General features: G+C 46.7%; 1 long non-coding RNA gene across 1 annotated transcript; it reads left to right on the top strand.

Annotated features, from left to right (window-relative positions):
* Positions 1-4,293: 4,293 nt before the first annotated feature.
* LOC138521095 (uncharacterized) lies at positions 4,294-8,635 on the top strand. The gene is made up of 3 exons (XR_011282933.1): positions 4,294-4,456; positions 7,771-7,914; positions 8,519-8,635. It is a non-coding gene; the product is annotated as an uncharacterized lncRNA (long non-coding RNA).
* Positions 8,636-16,497: the final 7,862 nt, after the last annotated feature.

Genomic DNA, 16,497 nt, shown 5'->3' with positions numbered 1-16,497 from the left:
GTTCGTTCAGTGGTGCATATCCGCAGGGCAGGGCCTGAGACTGACTTACAACTGGAGGGATAGATAGAAGCATGAAGATAGAGTCTTTAGCCACAGGAGGGTTATGGGACATAACAATGTCATTAGTCCCTCCTGCCGCTTGGGGAGACATATCTATAGGATGACTGAACAAGGTAATAGCAGCTGTGGGAGGGTTTAGAGCCTGAACGGCTTTAGTATTGAATTTATTAATCTTCCCCACCACAGAAGTTTTATGTCCTATCTTTTATGACCTCCACACGCTCCGCAGGATGTATGATCTTCGTGAACATGGGTAAGACTGTCTTGGAGGTATCTAAGATCTGCGGGCGAGAGATGTAATTATTCTCTAATACTGACAATCTCTTTACAATGTTATATCTTGACTGTTCAGAAGACATAGGGCCAGAGGTGTTTTGGGTTTCTAGAGCAGAAAGTCTCCGCATTATGTTCTTAATAGATTCAGTGGAAGACGGTTTGTGCGAGATGCGTTTCATCCATTCACCAATCTGATCTATTTTTATTGATTGGCGAGCTATCTTGCAATCCATCACTTCAAAGAGTTTGAAAAGACTTGGTATAGTTTTATTGACGGCCCCCAGAGTGATCTCTAGGAGCACAGAATTCGCAACCACCTCACCAGGATTCTTTGCAGACAAACACCATCGCGGCGTTGGTTGAATGAAAGATTCATCAATAACATGTCTCATGGAATCCATAGAGCACGGGAGGTTATAGTCTGTTATAACAGACAGTCTAGAGCTTTCTAGATCGTTAGTACTAAGGTGCAAAGGGGCATCAATCATTGGGTCTCTTTAGCACTCACATCAACAATTTCAACCACTTCATCACATACAACACTCTCAGCAGAGACAGTTATACTTTGGGCTTCAGCTTCCGCACCATAATCAACATCACATTCAGCGTTCGCTGCTGCCTCAGTACAACTCAAAGTTTCTTCCTCAACTACCGAAACCATTCTCTTGTGCTTTATGATTTTATTAGGTGACTGGGTAATTGTCAATATAGTTTGGTCGAAGATAATAACAAAAGGAATCATCACAGTAAGATTAGTATTGTTTAGGCTTGTGGACTCAAATATGGGGTTGGCCACTGGCGGAATAACCACCTCAGATTGCACTATGACTTGAGTTGATGCTGGGGATTCACTTATTTTTTTCATAAAAGTTTCTAATATCATGATTTTGTGAAGAGGTTTTAATAACTGGGGTAAGAGTTAAAGATTTCTTAGATGTGTGAGATAAGCGCTTTTTTTCATCACTCGATTTGGGCATCAAACCATTGTTTGGGGTTATGCATAAGTTGTTTGGTAATGAGCCAATAGGAGTGGCACTTCCCTTAGGAGTGGCGCTTTCATATTTTCGCATGAAACTTGGGCCGGCAGACCAGGCATGTCGGATTTAAGTGTGTACATAACTCGTGACATCAGGACCTACACACCAAGGCTCGAGCACACAGCCACGAGCTCTCTTTAGAAGTGAGAGCCAGACACTACTTCATAAACAGAAACAAGAACTTGGTAAAAAAAAGAAATGAAACAATGGGTTCATAATAGCACAAAGGACGAGTGTTAGCAGCATGTAACAGAATGTAACAGTAAGGGCTTCAACTAACTCAAATTCAAATTCCAACAGACCTGAGTATGCTCAATCACGAGGTGATAAATCCTATCCTTCTATTCTGCAGTAAATGAAAGAAGGAAGCACTCCCAGCCCGTTCCCGGTCACCGCGGCAAAGCGGCAAAGTAGGACCTTCCGGGGCTTCAGAGGGGAGGGATTAAATATGCCCACTTCAACTGATTTTTATGGTACTTTTAATGTGGTCCTAAATTCTTGACTTATTACTGTAAAATGTTCATTTACAATTCTGGAGAATTACTATTCTGGAGAATAATGTATTTATGTTTCTAACACCACTTTTATATGATGTAAGTTAACCATGCTGCATAGATGCAAAACAATGGCTGAGCTACTTAATTGCACAACTTTTGTGCTTTTGTAGAAGATTTTTGTAGAAGTTACGAAGTGGAAAACCTATTTAAGACATGGGGTCTTTTAGCAAAGGTTATCTTTTTCATAGAGTTGACAGTTTGATGTGCAGCTTTTAATCACAGAGCACTGCCAATACTTTTTATCGAACATGAGCAGGCCCACAATATTTTGCTTACACCTGTTTGAAGTAAAATCTTGTATTTATAATGACATGCCTATGGAGAATTGACGCAAAGTGATAACAGATGATGAGAGGTGGAGGAGGAAAGAGAATGAGGTAGTGGACAGGTACAGGACATTGGTGCAAGAATTAATTTGAGAGGTGGACAAGGAGAAATCCATATCCATGAGATCCATAGACTAAGACTGTACACAATCAGGAGATAATGATAATAATAATAATGTAGTTCATGTATAGTGCTACACAGCAAATGCTCTAAGAGTGCTGAAATAACAGAAGGCATTGTTAGCCCACAGAGTGGTACTAAATTTATCGTCCTCGGAAGGATGAAAGGCTGAGTTGAATTTGCCGAGATCCTAACCTGCCACAGCAGGCTATGCATAGATATCAGGGGAGAGTGCTTAGCTTACTGTGCCATCTAACTGGCTGGATAAATAGGGACATCTCCCTCAGAGACTCAGAAGATCTGAAAGAGTGAATGACAAGGAGTGCCACGAGAAAAGAGGAGAGCAGTGAGATCATGTTTCTGGGTCCAGAAGCTAGGTTACCAAGAGTTGGATGCTAAGGCTGGGGAGATGGCCACCCTCTCTCCCAGCTGCTCCTGGCCTTCTTCCAGGACTGTGAAAACTCTCTGTGCTTCACACAGGCTCTCATTACCTTACATTGTAACAATTGAGCAAACCTCCAACATAGTAGGTCTCCCTATGTTTTGTCAAAAGTAAAATACCCCTGAGACCAAAAAGACCAAGCCACGTAGCAAAAGGGCCAAGAAAGAAATAACATCACCCTGACACCAGTAATATATTGGGGTCTGCATAGAACCCCACAAGGAAGCGAGACCCAAATGTGGGAACCCCAAATATTTTGTCTAAAGACTGTGCTACAAGATCCATCCCAGGAAGAGCACCGTTAATGGCGGAAACCATGAAGCAGAAGAAGTGGAATAATGAACCTTCATTTATTCCTGATGATTTTATTATAAAGATCAGATCCATCAACAAAACGTAGTTATTTGTAACCCAGTGAACCATACTGATCTTTTAGTTAATGGCTATTCCATCTCTGTTTGATATTTTGACCCACACTGTGACAATCCCTTAAGAAAATACATCAAATTTGGTGAAAGGTGGGCTAGCAAGTAAATGCTATGAATTGATAGTGTCTAGATCAATGGACAAGAGAACCCTCCTGGAAGAATGGACAAGGAGAATGCCATGTGAGATGACTCAGAAATGATGGGAGGTTAATTGTAAGAATGTTTGCCTGTCTTCTGTAAGCTTGGGTGAGAGATCGCGTCAGATTAAGATCCTGAATATGGTGGATTGGGCGCCTGAGAGATTACATAAAAGAGGTCTCTCGGATCCAAATGACTGTTGGGGCTGTGTTCACAGAGTGGGCACTTTGGAGCATGTGCTCTGGGAGTTTGTGAGTGTGAGTGATTTCTGGAGGAGACTCTGCATTATTTTTCACAACGTGTTGGGGTTGACCTTGGATAACGATTTTAACCTTATAAGTGCCACGGGCCGTTTCTATCGGCCCAGGCATGCTAATCTAAGTGCTGGGCCGATAGCGTCGGCCGAATGATTCATCTCCAAATGGGAGGAGATTTCTGTTTTCCCCATCTCTCCTATCCAATGCAGAGCAGTTCAGCATACTTTATAACCCCACCCTCTTCCACAATTTCACATAATATGTAATTGGGGGAGGGAAATGCAGGTGCAAAGAGCGCCTCATTCGAGCTGCTTCTGCCGTGATTAGAGAGAAGCACCACCCTTCAGTGGGAGTTGTATTTTACAGTTTCCTCGTCTCCTAAACCAATGTGTGACCCTCAAATACAAATACACGCCCCTTTGATTAATATTCTGTATTTGGGAGTGGGATGTACAATTGTTCCAGCACTCCTCCAGGTCCCTGTGGACGCTACCATTTGTGTCAATTTTAAATGTGTCCCTGCAGATCAGGGCTATTGCAGCTCCACAACTGCAAAACCACAGACTCACTCAGAAAAAAATGTACATGTTCTGTGAAACTAATGACAACAACGAAAACCCTCGTTGGCTTCGCAGTCCTCTTTTTTTTTTTTTTTGCTTCCCCCGAAACGGGCCAGAGATAGTTTTGCCCTTTCACAGCCGCACCCCAGCCCCTCCCTTTCAGGCCTGCTTTCCTGCACGTGCACAGACTAAGACTGGAGCCGTTATTGTTTTTGCTGCGTGTGTACTGCCATCTCGTTATTTTACATGTTTAGGTAAGTGAGATTACTTATTCATTTATAATGTCATCAACGGCAAGTGATTTCACGCTTTCATCGATTCTGCAAATGCTGTCTGAGAATTGATATCTGAGTTATTTTCTCGCCGATTTCACTTCCCAGACTGCAGCATTTGCAGCTTTTTCATGTGATCCATGTGAACTTTGCTTTTCAGTCTGAAAGTCAGGAACTGACCACTGCATCGTTCAACGCTTCTGCTAATAACGTGTGCAGGCTGCAGCAGGACATTTAGGCACACGCCATGTTTGACTGTTTTTGCCAGTGCAAACCCTGACAACCTCCTGAGCAGGGGTGCAATACAAGTGCACTTGAGAGGTCAGTAGTATTTGGAAGGGACATGTATTTTGCAGTTTAAAAAAATAAATGTCGGAAATACATGTCGAGGTCCTCTCTGTTCTCGCTTCTATGTTGTGTGGGTGTCTCCCTGTTTATGGGGGTTTCTTATCCATTGCCCGGTGTGTGTCACTACCCTGTTTTTTTTTATAGCACCCCACATTTAAATTCAGGGATGTCCGTTTCAAGTGCACAGTACACGTGTGCCAGAGAAGATCTGTGCATTTTACATTGGAAGTTGTTAGTTTCAGCTGCCCGGGGATGAGCTTGCTTGTGCACGTGTTCCCTTTTCTCCTTCGAGCAAACTGTGATGCTGCCAGTTAACAACACATTGCGATATCTAAGGCGGAAAGTGCTGCTGATGTTTGTGTCACACTTAGGATTTGATTTGTTTTCTTCAAAACGGGTATAATTTGGTGCAAGGGCTATTTGGGAGCAGCCGCTAATTTCAGTATTGGACCGCTGCGCCATAATAGCCGTCGCGCCAAATGAGCTGGGGCAAGATTTTTGTTGCTCCACTGTTGCCGCGCCGAAGGGGGCTTTGGGGACACAGCGGTGTGTCAAAATGGCCCGTACCTAAACGTGGTGCACTGTGAGCAGGCCCATGGAAAGAAAGCAACACAAGGCGCACTACAGATAAAGACTGCATTGATATGCTGCTGGTTTGTCTGAATGCTGCAAATCTGTGCAACGAATGGCGAAGCATGATTTCTTTTCGTTTATTTTCACTTGCACACTACTTGGTATCACTTAATATCTCACTGCAATGCAGGCTGCTTTCTAGAACCACCGTGCCCCTGCTACCATGATCTAAGAACACATATGGGCCTGATTCACAGAGCATTTGTCAATGGGATTGCACCACTATAAAACACTTCTGTGAATAAGGCCCAAACATGTCTGAGTTTCTAATACCCCAATCAATGCTCTGCCCGTCTACTGCACCTCCCTATAAGCCTCTTACCCCCCTCCCCATGCCCTAACACTTTTCTATTAGCCGTTCACTGCCCACACCTGCCGCACAGCTTTCCATCAGGCCTTTGCTGTCTCCACCAGCCCCAGCATTACACCATCAGTCTCTCACTGTCCCTCAGTGCCCCAATCTTCTCCATCAACATTTTCTCAGCCCCTCACTGGCCCCACATCTATCGCCCAGCTGCTTCCCATCAGGTCCTCGCTGCACCCACCTGTCGTAGCTCCTCTCTACAGTCACAAGCTGCCCCGCACCTCTCCATCAGCCCCTGACTTCCCTCATTTGCCCCAGCACCTCTGCATCAGCCTCTGACTGCCACCATTTGCCCCAGCACCTCCCCTACAGTCGCAAGCTGCCCCCCATCAGCCCCTGACTGCCCCCATTTCCCCCAGCACCTCTTTTTCAGTCCCTCGTTGCCCACACCTCTCCATCAGCCCCTGACTTCCCTAATTTGTCCTAGCACCTGTCCATCAGCCCCTGACTGCCCCCACCTACCCAGCACCTCTCCTTCAGTCCAAAGCTGCCCCAGCACCTCTCCATCAGATCCTGACTGTCACCATTTGCCCCAGCACCTCACCTTCAGTCCCATGCTTCCCCACACCTCTCCATCAGTCCCTCACAGCCCCCATTCGGCGCCGCTCCTCTCCGTCCACCCCTCACCGCCCTTATACCGCTCCATCAGCCCCTCGCTGCTCCTCACAATGTCATCTACCCATCCCCCCTTGTCACCAGACCCTCCTTCTCCAGGTCACCCTCCCCCTGTTCCCTGTATCCCTTTTTCCCTGTACCCCTTCTTCCTGTCACCTGCCCCTTCCCTCTTGTCTCCCTCTGTATCATCTGCCTTTTCTCCCATGTGTCAGCCTTCACTCACACCCATGTCATCAGCTCCTTATTCCCCTGTCACCTGCCACTTCTTCTCCATTTTCCTGTCACCTCTTTTTATCGCTGTGTCTCAGATTCTCCCCCACCCATGATACCTATCCCTTCTCCCCATGACTCCAGCTTCTTCTTTCCCAGTCTCTTCTCTCTCATGCCAGCATCCTTCCTCTCACCTGTGTCAGCTCTCCTATTGATATGTGCCCATTCCCTTCTCCCATACACCTCTGCTGCGTCGTCCTCTGTCACCTGCCCCTTCTCCTCCCTGTCACCTTCCCCTTCTCCCTCTTATAACCTACCTTCCTTCCCCCATGCCATCTGCTCCATCACACCCGTTATAAACAGCCTTTCACCCTACCCATGGCCTAAGCCCATGTCCCCATGTTATTTGCCAGCCCCTTCCTCACCATGTCACAAGCACACTGTTTTCCCATGCCTCTTCTGCCCATGTCACCAGCCCCTTCTGCCCCTGTCACCTGCCACATATTCAGCTTCTTGTCCCCTGTTCCTTGTCCCTTATGCCACAGCCTCTCATCCTGCCCATGTTACCTGTCCCTTTCCTTCCCATGTTCAACCTCTTTTTCACTTTCCCTTCTCCTCAGGGTCATATCCCTTCTCTCTGTGTCATTTGCGCCTCCTCTCCATGTCACCATCTTTCCACCATCTGTGTCACCTGTCCCTTCTACCCCGGTCCACCTCCCTAAAGCTTGTCCTTCATTGAAGTTCTGTTAAAAACAAGCATTGTCAAAGTCAACATGTTGGCTTGTGTATAAGTATTATGCATTTGCCATGCACTGCCATTAGATGTCCTGGTACTTGCACCATTTTGCACCTGCTACCATCAATGGTCAGTTAATTCCACTACTGCAGTGCCTTGCAAGTGCCATTCCCATTCCTACACAACAGCCAAAACTGTTGGCATTGCCAATGCTTGTTTGTTTCATTTTTGTTTGTAATACCCTTTAGGCTAGCATACGAGAGTGGTTTATAACCAGGTGGTCTTTCAAGATTGTAAAACAGTTATGACAATGGGTTATTGCTTGAAGAACACTTAGTGTAGTAGTACAATGCGGTGGGAAAGGGACTAATGTATTGTTTCTTTTTTCAGCATTGCCAATTATATGATTTCTGATTCTCTCCGATGGTCCCTTTTGCTGCCTAGGAGTTCAACTGCATCACACCAGCGACCCATCCAAGTAACTGTATAGAGGCTGCTGGGATCCTGCCACTGACATCCTTTCATCAATGTGAGGTAGGTTTGTTAATGATTTGCCGATTTTTAAGCACTTGAATCATGGCACCTTTCTGTGAGTTATCCCCTGCCGCGACCACATCAAATCCAAAACATGTTGCAAGGCAGTTTTTAATCATGTACTACTTGTTCTGCAAAACATTTCAGGAGGGGAGATGGAGGTAACCCCTTCAAATGTTGGGAGCAGGGCTAACCTCAGAGACTGTGGGAGGAGGGGCAAACCTACTTGTGCAGGGGCATCTAACTTCTTGAAACATTCTAATGAGGCTATTCTGGTGAAGCTTTAATGTTAAAAGCAATTAACTCTCTCAGTCATGACTGAATCCGGATGGCTGCAGGAGTAAGCTGTGTTCTGACTTGTAGCCCCTACACCTACCCCTCTAATCACTCTCCTGACATGCAATCTTGACTGGGGGGCATGCATGCATGAGTTCAGAGGCATGCAACAGAGCGAGGGTTAGATAAACCTGCAAGGGTGGGTGACCGAAGCATGTGGCAGTGTGCAGGGGCTTATTGAAATTACATGGCAGTTCTGGGGGGGTATTTTAGAGGCTTCACCCAATCCTCTAAACCACTTACCTTTGTCTTGTCTCTCTTCCCGCAGTGAACAAGGATTCCCCCTATCTAAGTCCAAAGCCGGATGAGTGGAACACCCTGGGCAGGAGCCACTTGCAGCACCTCCATGGCCTTGAGAAGACTCCCTGGACCAGGAGTCCAAGTACAGCAGGTAAGAGAGTACCCGAAAGACCAGTGTGGTGACTGCAGTGTGCCATGGAGAGTGGGGTGGAAGGTGGCAGCAGAGACCTGCTGTGGGTGGGGGGTATGCACCAGGTAGGCCGGTGCATGCATTAGGGTGATTGGGGGTGGGACGAACTGTGCTTTTGGATGTCATTCCCTGATTCACCTTCATTCGGGTGTGTCCTTGAGCAAGTGACATGTGTTAGGGAATTGTTACGGACGTGTAGCCTTCACAGGTGACCCTGGTGTAGGGGGCATTTGTGAGGTAATGCTAGTATTTGATCCCACTCTGAGGACTTCAACCTCAGCAGTTACGAGGCTTTGAATGGTGGCACCCACCCATGTTTTCATTTGGGGGAGCAGGCACCCCCAAATGTTTGTTTGGGATTTTTATTTTAACAGAGTCACGTGGCACCCTACATGAAGTGTTTCACTTCCAAGAACTGGGCCTTGTCAGGGTCGGTTTGGATTGCAGCATGCAGGGTTTGTTTCCTCATGTTCCTCACTATATCATAAGCACAACGTCATCTCTTCATGAGAACAGTGTCACATCATGTGCACAATATTGGATCATTAGCGTACCATTGTTACACCATGAGTGCACCACCCCATGCACACAAAAAAAATAATGCCCAGTGCTTCTAAAAGCACGGAGTGCGAGGCCGTAGCGTGGTCTTTGCCGGGCCTCCCTGCTTCCTGGACTCACTTTTCCCCGCCTCCCAAGCGCCCTGATTGGCTCTCTGCACCCTCATCAAGGACACCCCAGGGCAGCCCTCTGCCCGGCAGCCCTTGCGGCTAAGGGTCCCAAGGCAAAGGGCGGCAGCGACAGAGGTGGCTCCAAGAAGTGTCTGCAGGGGAAGCCAAGGAAGCCAGCAGCTAACAGACACCAACAAAAACTGTAAGTGTGGCATGGTGGGGCTGTAGAGCAATTACTCTACACCAGAAAGCCCCTGCCACTCTACCTTACCTTTCCCATAACATAGACTGCCATAGACTTAGCCCATGCATACTTAGAAAGTTGTGTGACCACCAGCCGGATATCAACCATGACAGTGTTTGAAATGTTGCCTTGCACTGCATCCTAACATACTAGTCAATATTAACAAGTGTCACACCTGGAGGGAATTGTGGACGCTAGCCTGCGTCGCATCTAGATAGGTTTGTATATGTCGGCATCTGCCTACTTGGATGGAATTAGGAAGGCTTAGCATACACCACACTTGATAGAACTCCAATTGAAATGTTAGAAATGTGAATGTCGGCATGCGCCGCACTTAGTCAGAATTCCTAGCTCTGCCTCACATCTAGCTGGGATTATGAGTAATACCAAGCAACATACTTAGAAGAAACTGTAAATGTTAGCATGTGCAACACTTAAACGTAATTCCTAACTTGGGCCTGCGTCGCATCTAGACAGGTTTGCGAATGTTAGCATATGCCACACCTAGATGGAACTCGAATGCTAGCATGTGCCACACTTAGAATTGAGAACATTAGCCTGCGTCGCATCTAGACAGGATTGTGAATGTTAGCATGTGCCACACTTAGAATTGAGAACATTAGCCTGCGCCATATCTAGACAGGATTGTGAATGTTAGATGCCGCACCTAGATGGAATTTGAATCTTAGCATGTGCCACACTTAGAATTGAGAACATTGGCCTAGACAGATTTCCTAACTTTGCCCTGCGCCGCATCTAGATAATATTGTGAAGGTTGGCGAATGCCACACCTCTACGGAATTATGAAGATTACCAAGCACAACACTTAAATGGAAATGAGAATGTTAGCATGTCCCACACTTGGATAGAGTTGTGAACATTGGCCTGTGCGGTACCTGAATAATATTGTGAAGATTGGTGAGTGCCACACTCAGACTGAATTGTGTAGGTCAGCGGGTGCTACACTTAGACAGAACTGTGAATGCTTGCAGGTTAAATGTCAAATAACCCACTAACCAATATAAACTCAAACTCTCTGCATACTTAAAAAAACTCACACAACCATCTCTCGCACAACAAGCTGCACGCACTTCACCACACTCCAACAACACATAAGTCGCACCAACAGCACACGCGGACTGACACCGATCCAATACTTGCACCAAAGCTCAGCACCCGGTGTCTACCGAGTTGAAGCTGCCAACAGTACACCACTCGTCTCACTATCCTACTCCCTCTTCACCTTACTAACCCATCCCACCTTCTCATTTACAGATCCTCCAGAGCGCCTGGGGACCAATTCCGTTGGTGACGGTGCGCTATATAAGTACCGTTAACATAACATAACATGTTTTAGGCAGAGCTGAGTGTAACCAGTGCATGAATGTAGTGCTGCGGGCATTCTTTGTGGAGTTTGTAAGAATGACTTGACCTTCAACCTTGCAGGTTTGAGACCTGAGATCGAGTGTTCGATTCCTCATGTTTTTCAAGTTGAGTGTTACAACTGTATTTATGGGTGCAGCATTTGGTTGCCTGTGGCGCAGTAAGCAGTCAACTCATGTTTGGGTATACCATCCCTTTTAGGAAGGCAGACTAAAAACATAAAGCAAAGGATTGCCTTTGCTCAACCCCTCCCAATATTGGACGTTGTCAACCACTCAAACTTTATGTGATTACATGGTTGGGGTTCACAGATCGTCCTCACTGGGTTTGCCTCCGTCCCGTTGGGCAGTCATCAACTCTTCCAGATAAGGAACATCTGTACACTGCACCAGCCAGTTGTGTCGTGGAGACATTGCGAGTGACCCTGGAGTAGGGGTCATGTGTGAGGGGATGCTAATATTTGAGCCAACTCACAGGACTTCAACCTCCGCAGTAACAGGGCTTAGAATGGTGGCACCCACCCATGTTTTCATTTGGCGGGGTGGGTTATGTACCTAAAGGTTAGCAGCATCAAGGGCATTGCATGGGTAAAACACTGATTGTGCTCATGCAAATTAGGCTACCGAGCACTTACTGTAACGGTGTTGATGAAGGAAGCAATTTACCTTTTTATGGCTGGCTAGCAGCTTGCAACCTAAATGCTGGCATCCTGTTACTAAATTAAACGGGTGGACCAGAGGATCTTCTGGGAATACCCATGCTTTATTTGATCAATACATGGCATACTACGGATCGTGGGATATTTCTATTTTTGTTGCATTTATGTTGCGGTTCTAAGAAGGACGAATGTGCCTAGGTCTTAAAAATACTTAGAGGTGGTCGTGGTTTATTACCTGTGCCAAGGCTGCTCCTCTCACTCCATCCACAACAATTCTCATTACTGGATTGGTCTTAAAGTGTCAGCTTATTAGACTGCGAATATCTTACAGGGTAGAGTTGTTTTGATGTCTGAGGGCAATCGGTGTATATACACTTTGCACACTTTCACACCTTTAAACACTTATGTATAGGCGTGTTATAAATGCCATATGATATCATACAATAACAAATATGCTGCTACTTTCAGGCTACCAGCCCCAGAAAGTGTATGTTGTTTTTTTTCACTTGATTATGAAAGCTATAGGTACTCAAGGGAACCTTTTGCACGCCCCATTTCCACTGTCTTCCATCAAGTGTATACTTGACACTTTGCAATATGCTTGTGCCTCCACCATCTATCCTTCTCCAAGTTAAGTCTGCCAAGTTTAATCGTGTACTGGAAGGTATAAAGTTACCAAGTGATTGGTGGCCTCTAGCTGTGTGTAGTGTAAGGTAATTGGAGATTTGAAGGTGCGTCAATTGTTTGGGGTGAAGTGAGGGTTTGGGAATAGTGAGGACTCCTTGTTGGTGTATATGCAATTGGTTGAACTGTTAGCCTGCTGAGTGTGGAGAACTGAAATCAGCTGAAGTGGGTGGGGGGAGGGATTGTGCCACTCTTGTAAGACTGACTTTTCTTCTCTCTATGTTTATGGAATTACTTCACCGAGAACGGTGGCTGCGGATGTCTACGCACACAACCAGATCAATTTGCAGGCAAGAGTTGAAGATCATTGAAATCAACTCCCAGGTAAGTCGGTGACTAGATGGGTATACCTACGTTGTGGGCACCATGTGGTGACTTTTGATGCAGCATGGTATACTTACTGGGAATCCGAGTTTATTACCTGCACTCTTCTTGCTCTATGAATGTGATGAATGTTCTCCGGTTTGTCTGCTCGTTGTAAAATTATCATTTACATGAGGGCTTGCCACTAGAGTAGGACCATGCCGTTTGCATCTATCCATCCTGCCCATTGGAGCGCCTGATGGCACAGTGACTTCTCCCCACTTGCATTCCCTGGGCATCTGGTTGATGGCAAAATCTCTGCATCGTCTTTTATTTGCAGGTGGACTCGGGCATCGTCTTCTCTACACCCAACACAGTAGACCAGGGATTGCCACTAGATTAGGCCCATGCAGTTTGTGTCTATCCAACCTGCCCATCGGAGCACCTGACGGGCAGAGAGTTCTCCCACCTTGCGCTCCCCTGGGCAGCTGGTTGATGGCAAAATCTCTGCATCCGTCTTTTTTTTGCAGGTGGATCCGGGCATCGTCTTCTCTACATCTAACACAGTAGACCAGGGATCGCCACTAGATTAGGCCCATGCAGTTTGTGTCTATCCAACCTGCCCATCGGAGCACCTGACGGGCAGAGAGTTCTCCCACCTTGCGCTCCCCTGGGCAGCTGGTTGATGGCAAAATCTCTGCATCCGTCTTTTTTTTGCAGGTGGATCCGGGCATCGTCTTCTCTACACCCAACACAGTAGACCAGGGATCGCTACTAGATTAGGCCCATGCAGTTTGCGTCTATCGAACCTGCCCATCGGAGCACCTGACGGGCAGTGAGTTCTCCCGCCTTGCGCTCCCCTGGGCAGCTGGTTGACGGCAAAATCTCTGCATTCGTCTTTTTTTTTGCAGGTGGACCCGGGCATCGTCTTCTCTACACCCAACACAGTAGACCAGGGATTGCCACTAGATTAGGCCCATGCAGTTTGTGTCTATCCAACCTGCCCATTGGAGCACCTGACGGGCAGAGAGTTCTCCCACCTTGCGCTCCCCTGGGCAGCTGGTTGATGGCAAAATCTCTGCATCCGTCTTTTTTTTGCAGGTGGATCCGGGCATCGTCTTCTCTACACCCAACACAGTAGACCAGGGATCGCCACTAGATTAGGCCCATGCAGTTTGTGTCTATCCAACCTGCCCATCGGAGCACCTGACGGGCAGAGAGTTCTCCCACCTTGCGCTCCCCTGGGCAGCTGGTTGATGGCAAAATCTCTGCATCCGTCTTTTTTTTGCAGGTGGATCCGGGCATCGTCTTCTCTACACCCAACACAGTAGACCAGGGATCGCTACTAGATTAGGCCCATGCAGTTTGCGTCTATCGAACCTGCCCATCGGAGCACCTGACGGGCAGTGAGTTCTCCCGCCTTGCGCTCCCCTGGGCAGCTGGTTGTCGGCAAAATCTCTGCATTCGTCTTTTTTTTGCAGGTGGACCCGGGCATCGTCTTCTCTACACCCAACACAGTAGACCAGGGATTGCCACTAGATTAGGCCCATGTAGTTTGCGTCTATCCAACCTGCCCATCGGAGTGCCTGATGGGCAGAGAGTTCTCCCACTTTGCGCTCCCCTGGGCAGCTGGTTGATGGCAAAATCTCTGCATCCGTCTTTTTTTTGCAGGTGGACTCAGGCATCGTCTTCTCTACACCCAACACAGTAGACCAGGGATCGCTACTAGATTAGGCCCATGCAGTTTGCGTCTATTCAACCTGCCCATCGGAGCACCTGACGGGCAGAGAGTTCTCCCACCTTGCGCTCCCCTGGGCAGCTGGTTGATGGCAAAATCTCTGCATCCGTCTTTTTTTTGCAGGTGGATCCGGGCATCGTCTTCTCTACACCCAACACAGTAGACCAGGGATTGCCACTAGATTAGGGCATGCAGTTTGCCTCTATCCAACCTGCCCATCGGAGTGCCTGATGGGCAGAGAGTTCTCCCACTTTGCGCTCCCCTGGGCAGTTGGTTGACGGCAAAATCTCTGCATCTGTCTTTTTTTTTGCAGGTGGACTCGGGCATCGTCTTCTCTACACCCAACACAGTAGACCAGGGATTGCCACTAGATTAGGCCCATGCAGTTTGCATCTATCCAACCTGCCCATCGGAGCGCCTAATGGGGCAGTAAATTTGCTGCTTGCACTCCCCTGGAAAGCTGGTCCACAGAAAAATATTTGCAGCTGTTTTTCCCCTTGCAGGTAGAACCGGGCATCGTCTCCTCTACATCCAACACCACAGACCAGGGCTCACCACTACACTAGGCCTCAGCAGTATTTTAATTAATGCATTTCTAAATATATCTGTAATCTACTGGTTGCTCGCAGTAATCTTAGTTTGATTTTCAGAATCTATGTTTCAATTTGTAATTTCTTAAAATAGTTTGGTGCTGGTTTGAGGGAGGTGGGAGGGCATGCGTGAAGTGGGATGGCATGGGTGTGGGGAGTTGAGGGAGGTGGGTGGGAATGGGTGTGGGGGATTGATGGGTGTCTGAGGGCTAATTACTCAGTTTCTCACTTGTTTTACCATACACAATTACTTAACGTGTGCATACTCCTCTAGAGACTAGAACACCATATACAGTCACCAACTGGTCTTCCAATGTGCTGTGGTTAAGCTTCACAAAAGGATCTTTCCCTACTTTCACCCCATTTGATGAGTGTGATGGAAAGGCAGGGTGGTCTTCTGTAGAGAGTGTGTTTTTATTTCATATAAACTGGGGTTGTTGGGTATGGTGTTTACAACACGTTCGTGGTCACCAAGCAGTCAATAGAGCACTATGAATTTGTGTACCATTTTAAACCACAGGTAAATATTGCGCTAAAAACCTCATCGCTTCCTAACCCACGTTCATTCCGAGACCAGCTCTTGAATCTTGCGTTCCGGCTTTTTCAAGCCTTTTTGTTTCTCTTGCTTCATGACCTGGTTTCCATCTAGGACCTGCTTCTGAATAATCCTTCCTGGCACTGGCAAACTCCCCTGAAGTCCTGTTTCTTTGTGACTTAGTTTCGCCTGTCTTCTGCTTTCAGATTGACTTCCCGACTAGTAACTTGGTATTGTATTTTGTTGTTTTCTCATGGATTGTGTGAACATCGCGATCTTCTATTGATAAGTTTGTGTGGTAGTAATTTAGTCTTATTGTGGGTGGCGACCAATTCTTTGTGTGTTTTCCTTGCAGCATAGGAGTGAACACTGCACCAACCAGCTCCTCCCCCTTTCCGACCTGAGACGCTGTGCTCTCAAGAGGAAAGTCACCCTGTTTTAGGAGACTTTACACTGTACTAGTTTGTGCGGCCTGACATGCTGCCAACACTATTGGTCTTGGTTCTCTATTGCTCTGTTTTTGTTGGTGTAGGTAAATTAATATATATATATATATAGCATCAAAGGAGCAAGTGCATACCTTTTTATTCTCGTTTATATTTTCTGTGGGCAAAATGTGCATAATGATCTTCCAAACATGTTTGGTCAATAAGATGCTTTAACTGTTGAAGTTAGAGAAGTGTAAATTACCTCCTTAGGGGGTTTTGCCCGCATCCGTGATCCCAGCTGTGTCTAAGATTGGCCAGCCACTCTCACAATGATTGTTTGTGGTGCTTATGACAGAAATGGAATGCATTTAAAAGTATGAAATGTGTTTAAAATTAGGCGGTAACTAAGCCCAGAGCAGGGATCTGCAACATATTGCCTTGCAGATCTTACTTATCTTACTACAACTCCCATGATTCCTCGCTGTAATCAATGCGTGTCATGGTGGAATTATGGTGGAAGGATTTTGCAGCCCACAAGATCTGCAGTTTAAAAATGTGCACTCCCCTGGAACCCTTTGTAAAGACT

Source organism: Ambystoma mexicanum, chromosome 1q, assembly GCF_040938575.1.
Source record: "Ambystoma mexicanum isolate Mex_15411 chromosome 1q, UKY_AmexF1_1, whole genome shotgun sequence".
NCBI lineage: Eukaryota > Metazoa > Chordata > Amphibia > Caudata > Ambystomatidae > Ambystoma > Ambystoma mexicanum.
This window is presented reverse-complemented; position numbering and strand designations above follow the sequence as displayed.